The sequence below is a fragment of the Pecten maximus genome, unplaced genomic scaffold, assembly GCF_902652985.1.
Source record: "Pecten maximus unplaced genomic scaffold, xPecMax1.1, whole genome shotgun sequence".
Lineage (NCBI taxonomy): Eukaryota > Metazoa > Mollusca > Bivalvia > Pectinida > Pectinidae > Pecten > Pecten maximus.
In genome coordinates, this window is record NW_022982910.1 from 31,789 (window position 1) to 43,341 (window position 11,553).

An 11,553-nucleotide genomic window follows, 5' to 3' on the forward strand; every position below is an offset into this window, starting at 1 on the left:
ATATACTACTATTACAGGGTATAATATATCTTTACATTGAGTAACATATAATACTATTACAGGGTGTAATAATATCTTTACATTGAGTAACATATAATACTATTACAGGGTGTAATAATATCTTTACATGGAGTAACATAAATTAGTATTACAGGGTGTAATAATATCTTTACATGGAGTAACATATAATACTATTACAGGGTGTAATAATATCTTTACATTGAGTAACATATAATACTATTACAGGGTGTAATAATATCTTTACATGGAGTAACATATAATACTATTACAGGGTGTAATAATATCTTTACATTGAGTAACATTTAATACTATTACAGGGTATAATAATATCTTTACATGGAGTAACATATAATACTATTACAGGATGTAATAATATCTTTACATGGAGTAACATATAATACTATTACATGGTGTAATAATATCTTTACATGGAGTAACATATAATACTATTACAGGGTGTAATAATATCTTCACATGGAGTAACATATAATACTATTACAGGGTGTAATAATATCTTTACATGGAGTAACATATAATACTATTACAGGGTGTAATAATATCTTTACATGGAGTAACATATAATACTATTACAGGGTGTAATAATATCTTTACATTGAGTAACAGATAATACTATTACAGGGTATAATATATCTTTACATTGAGTAACAGATAATACTATTACAGGGTGTAATAATATCTTTTCATGGAGTAACATATAATACTATTACAGGGTGTAATATATCTTTACATGGAGTAACATATAATACTATTACAGGGTGTAATAATATCTTTTCATGGAGTAACAGATAATACTATTACAGGGTGTAATAATATCTTTACATTGAGTAACATATAATACTATTACAGGGTGTAATAATATCTTTACATTGAGTAACAGATAATACTATTACAGGGTATAATATATCTTTACATTGAGTAACAGATAATACTATTACAGGGTGTAATAATATCTTTACATGGAGTTACAGATAATACTATTACAGGGTGTAATAATATCTTTACATGGAGTAACATATAATACTATTACAGGGTGTAATAATATCTTTACATTGAGTAACATATAATACTATTACAGGGTGTAATAATATCTTTACATGGAGTATCATATAATACTATTACAGGGTGTAATAATATCTTTACATGGAGTAACATATAATACTATTACAGGGTGTAATAATATCTTTACATGGAGTAACATATAATACTATTACAGGGTGTAATAATATCTTTACATGGAGTAACATATAATACTATTACAGGGTGTAATAATATCTTTACATGGAGTAACATATAATACTATTACAGGGTGTAATAATATCTTTACATGGAGTAACATATAATACTATTACAGGGTATAATATATCTTTACATTGAGTAACAGATAATACTATTACAGGGTGTAATAATATCTTTACATTGAGTAACAGATAAGGTTTCAAACTATTAAATTGTTCATATTAAACATAATTATCATTCTAAACTATAAATATTAACACAAATATTTTTTTAAATTTGAAGTTTCTCTTCATTGTTACCTTCATAAAGCAGAAAGGTACATCCTATCTCCCTTCTCTTTGCTTCAACATCTTTTAGAGAGATGTCAAGCAATGAATCTCCTGAAATTTACTTACCATTAAAGTATACTCCACAGTTGCAGCTATCTATGTGGCTTTGATTCCAAATGCAATGATGTATTGAAAACCATGCTTCTATTCACATAATTCCTGAATAATTATAAATCATTAACAATAACAATATATAATGTGAATATTTTAGGATTTTCAGATCTAATAATAGTTTTTGCAAATATTCTTATATGACTTTCTCAGTAACCAAAGCTTCTAAAATAACCATGTTAACCGAGTAGTTCAACATTTTAATAGTTAATTAAAATCAAATATTGCTATCACAATGAAAGCTTGCCTTTTAAAACAACATCTGAGCCTATGAGCACCATAGAATGTGCATGTGTATAATGGTCTGGTTTTCGTATTGTTTATTTATCCACTAAACATGTTGTTTTTGATAGATGTAAAGTTTTATTATTGTCAATGGTAACTGTGTGAAATACATGTACGTTACTTTACCTCCAACTGTTGATAGCTCTTCTCTGTTGAAATGCAGTTTCCCCCAGCGGATTATAAAAATAAACTGCTCCTCTTTTTGGTTCCACAATCTGTCAAAAAAATGCATCACTTAGAAACATGACTAACATTTTCCCTGTAAAACTAAATTATTGACACTGTAACAACCAAACTACACAACACATCATTGTCTGAAATTTGAGTTAAGACAAAAACAAATTTCTCACCAATATTTTATTATGTCATCAAAATTTGAAATAGTGTTGAAATTGGTAATTATTTATTTGTGTATATCAAAACCCCCTACTGAAAAGGTGTTATTGGCATCTGCATGGTGATCGGTGTTCACTTGAAAATGACATTTTATTACCATTGGTATATATCCAGTTGAAATCTTCCAACCACTTTTTTGGTGTTCCTATGGATTCACTACATTGCTGATGTTAACTGAATTGATTGTTTATTTATCAAAATACACTCTTGCATTTTTCAATGTTGATCAAATGATTTCCATTATACAAAAACATATCTTTCAATAAATTCTCACCACTATATCTCAGTGACCTCCACGCTGGTGATAAGCTCCAATGATATACCGTAGTCATACTTCATGATTCTGCACTGAAGTATGAAATTATTGCAATATGTCAATTCATTTTGATAATACAAATAAAATAATAATAATAATAAATATTTTATTAGCGTGTCACATTTTAAAATACATACATAATAGTTTTAACTAAAACAATGCATGATTTATAAAATGCCCAGCCAGTATTTGGCTTACGAGACACAGAAATTAATATACAACATTAACACAAATCAATCATGATTAAAAGAACGACGTTTTCTCATACATAAAAACACTGTTCTAGCTATAAAACATTGCAGAGATGCCTCATTCATTAAAAATATAAATTTATCTTTCGAACACATATCTAAAAAATCTGATGAGATGTCATTAGCCTTTATAAAAAGAGGTTCCCGGATTTCATTATGATAATCACACTCGCATAAAAAATGAATTTCAGATTCAACAGATTTAGATTTACAATATGTACACAGTCTATCACATAATTGTATTGCAGGTTTAAAATAGCGACCAGTCTCTATACATAGTGGCAAACTTCCACATCGTAGTTTAGCTAAAACGCTCCTGTGTGATCTAGGCATAATACTGGTTACATAAGTTTCAGGTATTAAATCTTTCTTAAACAATCTATAAGTTCTCAGCTTATTACCATTTTGTTGCCCACTATCTGTCCAGACCCTTGTAAACCATGACTGTTCATCTAACTTAAAAACTTTTTTAGAAATATCGCGCATGACCGCTTTCGTAGCTCCGGTAGCCCTCGTGATGATTTGGTCGACTTGGTAATGTTTTGCTAGTTTATTTGCGTTAGCATCCCAGGACTTTCCCTTCCTCTCTGACCACTTATGGACTTTATACAAAAGTCTATCACAGTCCACTGATTTCAGTCTACAGCACAGTCTAAAAACCTCTATCCGCTGTTTGGCTAGACACGATATCCAACCCATATCACCGATTTTACCCACGTTAGAAGTATTTCTGGACACACCTAAATAAATCCTCATAGCTCGGTTCTGAATATTATTTATTAGCCTATTTTCAGTCTGTCCCCATATGGCTGAACAGTAAAACAGTATTGGTTCAACAATAGTCTCGTATAGCTTGGTAAATACTATATACGACATCCCACCGGAAGCAATAAATTTACGATTTCTAACTCGGTACCGCCGCAATGGAATGTAGAATCTGTCACAGGAAATGATCTGGAAGTGAACCACATTAGTTTTTTCCCGGTTAATATTTAACCTCCATTTATAACACCAATCTGTTACAATGTCGAGTAGCTCCTGAACCTTATCGGGGTCAGACGCTATAAGAGCGATATCATCCGCATATAGTAATGAAGTAATGTCTGTCCCGTCCAAATGTATCCCGAGGTTGGAATCTCGTAGCTCAGTTATAAGATCGTTTATGTATATAGAGAAAATGGCGGGCGACGTCAAACATCCCTGTTTTAAACCGCGGTCAACGTTGAACCCCGCTGTCAATACATCATTCACTCTAACGTAGCATTTTAAATCTTGATATAACGATTGTATGGCTGTACATGTATATCAAATAATATATTGGTAGGTACATGTATCAACAATGAAACGCTTGATTTACAATACAAATTTGTTAATATAAGGATTGCATGATATGTTTTAAAATAAAAGCACAAATAAATAAATTTAACAACCAATTACAAATAAAACTATATTTCATTATTTGGTTGTTATTTGTAAATTCAAATGAATAAAACTGTAAAACATACCTTCTTATTTGGCACATGTTTATCATCTATTATGTTGGTCATTGTCGATACAACTTCATGTTTGACCTTTAACCCTTTATCAATTTCCTTTTGTGTCAAACAGGCTAGGTAACCATCCATAACCTATAGTTATTATACAATCAAAATATCACAAAAATACAAATATTTCTTGAAGAAAGAAAATAGATACGATAATATTTGTTTTGGAACTGCAAACATTATATTTGAAGCTTTCTGTACATGTACATACTGCTGCTAAATATAAAGTTCCAGCTGGATAGATTTCATAATACTAAATACAAAGGTGTTAATTACTTTTCAAAAATAAATATCCAGTACAAATTTACCTGATCTGTCAGCCACTGACCCCTCTTCAAAGATTTGATATCAACATCAGTTAAGTTGAATCCTTATACTTTTGCTAGTATGTAATTTGATACCATATTCTGTCAACATGATTTTGTGCTGAAAAATAAAGTTGCAAATACATAAATATGAAATGTTCCTTAAAAACTAAACTAAAATGGATCTAAATCTAGGGGATCCAGTAGACTGACCTAGGGGATCCAGTAGACTGACCTAAGGGATCCAGTAGACTGACCTAGGGGATCTGGTAAACTGACCTAGGGGATCTGGTAGAAAGACCTAGGGGATCTGATAGACTGACCTAGGGGATCTGGTAGACTGACCTAGGGGATCCGGTAGACTGACCTAGGGGATCCAGTAGACAGACCTAGGGGATCTGGTAGACTGACCTAGGGGATCCAGTAGACTGACCTAGGGGATCTGGTAGACTGACCTAGGGGATCCGGTAGACTGACCTAGGGGATCTGATAGACTGACCTAGGGGATCCGGTAGACAGACCTAGGGGATCCGGTAGACAGACCTAGGGGATCCAGTAGACTGACCTAGGGGATCCAGTAGACTGACCTAGGGGATCTGGTAGACTGACCTAGGGGATCTGATAGACTGACCTAGGGGATCTGGTAGACTGACCTAGGGGATCTAGTAGACAGACCAAGGCAATCCGGTAGACTGACCTAGGGGATCCAGTAGACTGACCTAGGGGATCTGGTAGACTGACCTAGGGGATCTGATAGACTGACCTAGGGGATCTGGTAGACTGACCTAGGGGATCTAGTAGACAGACCAAGGGAATCCGGTAGACTGACCTAGGGGATCTGGTAGACTGACCTAGGGGATCTGGTAGACTGACCTAGGGGATCTGGTAGACTGACCTAGGGGATCTGATAGACTGACCTAGGGGATCCAGTAGACTGACCTAGGGGATCTGGTAGACTGACCTAGGGGATCTGGTAGACTGACCTAGGGGATCTGATAGACTGACCTAGGGGATCCAGTAGACAGACCTAGGGGATCCAGTAGACAGACCTAGGGGATCCTGTAGGGATCTGATAGACTGACCTAGGGGATCCGGTAGACAGACCAAGGGGATCTGGTAGACTGACCTATGGGATCTGGTAGACTGACCTAGGGGATCTGATAGACTGACCTAGGGGATCTGGTAGACTGACCTAGGGGATCTGATAGACTGACCTAGGGGATCTGATAGACTGACCTAGGAGATCTGGTAGACTGACCTAGGGGATCTGATAGACTGACCTAGGGGATCTGATAGACTGACCTAGGGGATCCAGTAGACTGACCTAGGGGATCCTGTAGACTGACCTAGGGGATCCAGTAGACTGACCTAGGGGATCTGGTAGACTGACCTAGGGGATCTAGTAGACAGACCTAGGGGATCCATTAGACTGACCTAGGGGATCCAGTAGACTGACCTAGGGGATCTGGTAGCTATAGACTGACCTAGGGGATCCAGTAGACTGACCTAGGGGATCTGGTAGACTGACCTAGGGGATCTAGTAGACAGACCAAGGGAATCCGGTAGACTGACCTAGCGGATCCAGTAGACTGACCTAGGGGATCTGATAGACTGACATAGGGGATCTGGTAGACTGACCTAGGGGATCCGGTAGACTGACCTAGGGGATCTGGTAGACTGACCTAGGGGATCTGGTAGACTGACCTAGGGGATCTGATAGACTGACCTAGGGGATCCAGTAGACTGACCTAGGGGATCTGGTAGACTGACCTAGGGGATCTGGTAGACTGACCTAGGGGATCTGATAGACTGACCTAGGGGATCCAGTAGACAGACCTAGGGGATCCAGTAGACAGACCTAGGGGATCCAGTAGGGATCTGAAAGACTGACCTAGGGGACCTGGTAGACTGACCTAGGGGATCCGGTAGACAGACCAAGGGGATCTGGTAGACTGACCTATGGGATCTAGTAGACTGGCCTAGGGGATCTGATAGACCGACCTAGGGGATCTGATAGACTGACCTAGGGGATCCAGTAGACAGACCTAGGGGATCCGGTAGACAGACCTAGGGGATCTGATAGACTGACCTAGGGGATCCGGTAGACAGACCAAGGGGATCTGGTAGACTGACCTAGGGGATCCAGTAGACTGACCTAGCGGATCCAGTAGACTGACCTAGGGGATCTGGTAGACTGACCTAGGGGATCCAGTAGACAGACCAAGGGAATCCGGTAGACTGACCTAGGGGATCTGGTAGACTGACCTATGGGATCTGGTAGACTGACCTAGGGGATCTGATAGACCGACCTAGGGGATCTGGTAGACTGACCTATGGGATCTGGTAGACTGACCTAGGGGATCTGATAGACCGACCTAGGGGATCTGATAGACTGACCTAGGGGATCCAGTAGACAGACCTAGGGGATCCGGTAGACAGACCTAGGGGATCTGATAGACTGACCTAGGGGATCTGGTAGACTGACCTAGGGGATCTGATAGACTGACCTAGGGGATCTGATAGACTGACCTAGGGGATCTGGTAGACTGACCTAGGGGATCCAGTAGACTGACCTAGGGGATCTGGTAGACTGACCTAGGGGATCTGGTAGACTGACCTAGGGGATCTAGTAGACAGACCTAGGGGATCTGGTAGACTGACCTAGGGGATCTGATAGACTGACCTATGGGATCCAGTAGACTGACCTAGGGGATCCAGTAGACTGACCTAGGGGATCTGGTAGCTATAGACTGACCTAGGGGATCCAGTAGACTGACCTAGGGGATCTAGTAGACAGACCAAGGGAATCCGGTAGACTGACCTAGCGGATCCAGTAGACTGACCTAGGGGATCTGATAGACTGACCTAGGGCATTTGATAGACTGACCTATGGGATCTGGTAGACTGACCTAGGGGATCCAGTAGACTGACCTAGGGGATCTGATAGACTGACCTAGGGGATCCAGTAGACAGACCTAGGGGATCCGGTAGACAGACCTAGGGGATCTGATAGACTGACCTAGGGGATCTGGTAGACTGACCTAGGGGATCCAGTAGACTGACCTAGGGGATCCAGTAGACTGACCTAGGGGATCTGGTAGACTGACCTAGGGGATCCAGTAGACTGACCTAGGGGATCTGGTAGACTGACCTAGGGGATCTGATAGACTGACCTAGGGGATCCAGTAGACTGACCTAGGGGATCTGGTAGACTGACCTAGGGGATCCAGTAGACTGACCTAGGGGATCTGGTAGACTGACCTAGGGGATCTAGTAGACAGACCTAGGGGATCTGATAGACTGACCTAGGGGATCTGATAGACTGACCTAGGGGATCCAGGAGACTGACCTAGGGGATCCAGTAGACTGACCTAGGGGATCCAGTAGACTGACCTAGGGGATCTGGTAGACTGACCTAGGGGATCCAGTAGACTGACCTAGGGGATCTAGTAGACTGACCTAGGGAATCCGGTAGACTGACCTAGGGGATCCGGTAGGGATCTGATAGACTGACCTAGGGGATCCAGTAGACAGACCTAGGGGATCTGGTAGACTGACCTATGGGATCCAGTAGACAGACCTAGGGGATCCGGTAGACTGACCTAGGGGATCCAGTAGACTGACCTAGGGGATCTGGTAGACTGACCTAAGGGATCCAGTAGACTGACCTAGGGGATCTGGTAGACTGACCTAGGGGATCCTGTAGACAGACCTAGGGGATCTGATAGACTGACCTAGGGGATCCGGTATACTGACCTAGGGGATCTGGTAGACTGACCTCGGGGACCAAGTACACTACTGTCCTTAAGAATCTTATAAAATTAAAATGGGATTCTTGTAAACCTAATGGATCCAGTAGACTGATTTAGGGTGAAATGTAGGGTGAACTAGAGGTTCCAGTAGACTGACCTTAGGGAAATGTACCCAGAAGTAACATATATAAGTATATTATTTTTACTTAGGCCAGAACTTACAGGACCTTTATTATTTTGCCTTTGATAACCGGGTAATTGAAAGAAAACTTTACCTTCAACTCATCTTCATTCAAAATCTTTTGTTTTTCCGTGGCTCGCTTGTGTTTATCCACTCCATAAACACAGTTCCTCTCATACTTGGAACATATGATGAAGGGCATACCATTATATTAGGCACGTACGTCATTTCCAACATCGTAAAACCTTACTCTTGATTTCTTTGGTATGCCTATAGTAGATATAAAAGTATATGTATAAAGCTTTCTTCTGTTCTCTGTTTGTTTCAGGTTCATTTGGATTATATTCTTTATCAAAATATATATATATAGCCATAATAACCTTGAAACGGATCCTGGACCCATCCATACTGTTAAAATTTCTATAATACTAATAGCTAATTGTAGTAGCACAGAAATTAGAATATAGTCATGTTGTAATCATATATCATTATAAATTACTTTGTCAATAATCATTTAATTGTCCATCTAGGGTCCTTGACAATCAAGTTGATTGTTGAAGATAGTAATGAATTTTATGATGTTTACATTTGATGGGCTAATAAAGATATGTATAGTATAATATAACTTATAGTCAAATACATGTATGTATTGTACATGACCTCTACTTAATTTTCATCAAAGCAGTCAAAACAGTTCCCCTTGTCTGCCGGTCGTATATCTCTTTTTATTGTTACATACTTGGTTATAAACTTATCAAGAAACAAATTTTACATTTATAAACAACCTACTACCTAGTAACGTTAGCATTTATCTTTGACACAACTTACCCTCGTGTTTTCCGAACAGAGATTCTTTTTTTCCCGAAACAAAAGTCAAGGACTTTTCCACCTCGAAAGCCTTTCGCACATTTTCGGCCTCCTGAAAGGTGTTCATGTACCCTTTCAAATTGTCGTCCGATAAAGAAGTCCATAGATTTGACCATGTACTAGCCGTTGCCGGCTTCTCCATCTTCAAGCCGAAGCAATCATAAGCGTTTCAGAGACCGAGACTACGACAATATATAATTTATTAACATGAATATTCATGAGTGATGACGTAGGGCGGTCTGTCAGGTGACGGCGAGGCTGGAAGTGGTTATCGGTTTGGCGCATGAAGAGTCAAGACTGAAGTTGAATTCATCACCAGGTAAAAACCAGATAATGTATTTTTTTTCATTGAAATATTTGATGGAATGAAGCATGATTAGTTTAGTAAATGTTTGTCTCGGTGCCAATTAATGTTAAGCAACAAAGTGGGTTCGGTTTATCCGAAACGAAACTAACAACTCAGGAGCCAAAAATCAGAAAATTGGATACTTTTTAATGGAAATCGTTTCATTTCTACCAAGTTGATGAAGTATCAATTCCTTTTCTGCAAAAAACATTATATCCATTTCAACTTTCATTTGTGTACTTTTCTTTCGTATTAGGAAATACGTGTTTCTATTTATAGACTTGCAGTAACTGTCAGGGAATTCCCCTGACTTCAAAAAAGAGTGTTTACCTCCCAGGACGTAGTCCGAGATATGTATAGTCATGGATCGCATTTTTTTGGGCAAAGTTTGTCTTTCGCCAACGATTTGAGCTTTCTAAGTACCTACAGAGAACAATTGATGAACTGCAAAGCTATTATGCTAATCTTGAGTTGAGAAGTTTGTCGTGACATTGTCTTGATTCATTAACGAGTAATTAGGGAAAACTTTTATTTGTGTTACTATAAATGAGCATTACTCTACACAGGGCATCCAGTTTACTCTTGACTTTTAGCAATTTCAGAAGTCAAATCACTATTTCTGAGGAATCTGTAGGGTCAAAACATATGTCAAATTAGAACGAATATTCATACCCTGCCTACACTGCTCTCCGGCAGGGTATGAAGTCCCTCCCATTGCCGATAGTGTAGCAAGCCCCGATGTGATTCACATCGGGCAGTATTTAGCTGTGGTTAAAATTTTCTCGGATAAAAAACAGATGTAAATTGATGATTCTGGTATCTATTATCAATATTCAAATCACAAACCTGCACATTACGTCAATTGTTTAACAATAAATAGTAAAATTCAAAACGAGCAAGACACACAGATCTATCAGTTCAAATATACCGCCATCTTTGATACAAGTGTAAAGGCCAATTTCCTTATAAGGAAATCAAAATAAATTGATGCTAATGAGATTTCCCGCATGATTTCAACAGAAAAACAGATTCAGAGTTATATACCTTGGTTAGGAAGGTCAATTCATTCTGAAATTATTTAATTAAGCAAAGTAAGATTCGCTTTCCTCACAAGAGTTACAAAACAGTGGTTAGATATCTCTGATATTGTATTTAGTTATCGTAGTAGCTTCATCCATGTATGGATCACAGGTTCCATATTTGGGTTAGAATCCTCGTGAGAGTTTTTCGAGAAGTATCATGGTGAATCACGGAGACAACTCCGAGCAGTATCATATATCGGAATATGCGAATTAAAGATTTCTAGATTAGACGGTAGGCTAATACATTGCAAAATTGTATTAGAAATGTTTAATTAAACAAACTATTACTCCAAAGTTAAACGATATCCGCTATTTGTAGCATTTTCGAGGTTCACCGTTTTGCTACATTACAAGCAATGGGAGGGAATCGTAGCTCTGACGACGACCATCTGTCAGAAATTGTCCGTCCGTCGTCCAGAGCTACGTTATCGCAGCTAATGTCAAATAGACATGTCCCTTTCAAACCTAAGAGTCGGCTCTTAACTTGGGGAGTCAAAAAAAAACCCCTTC

The 11,553-nt window shown here is 38.7% G+C and overlaps 1 long non-coding RNA gene across 1 annotated transcript; it reads right to left on the reverse strand.

The window, feature by feature from the left end:
* Positions 1-1,400: 1,400 nt before the first annotated feature.
* LOC117321128 lies at positions 1,401-9,782 on the reverse strand. The gene is made up of 7 exons (XR_004531223.1): positions 9,577-9,782; positions 8,843-9,018; positions 4,819-4,936; positions 4,472-4,594; positions 2,674-2,747; positions 2,130-2,218; positions 1,401-1,766 (listed from the first exon to the last, which is right to left on the reverse strand). It is a non-coding gene; the product is annotated as an uncharacterized LOC117321128 (long non-coding RNA).
* Between the last annotated feature and the right edge of the window lie 1,771 nt (positions 9,783-11,553).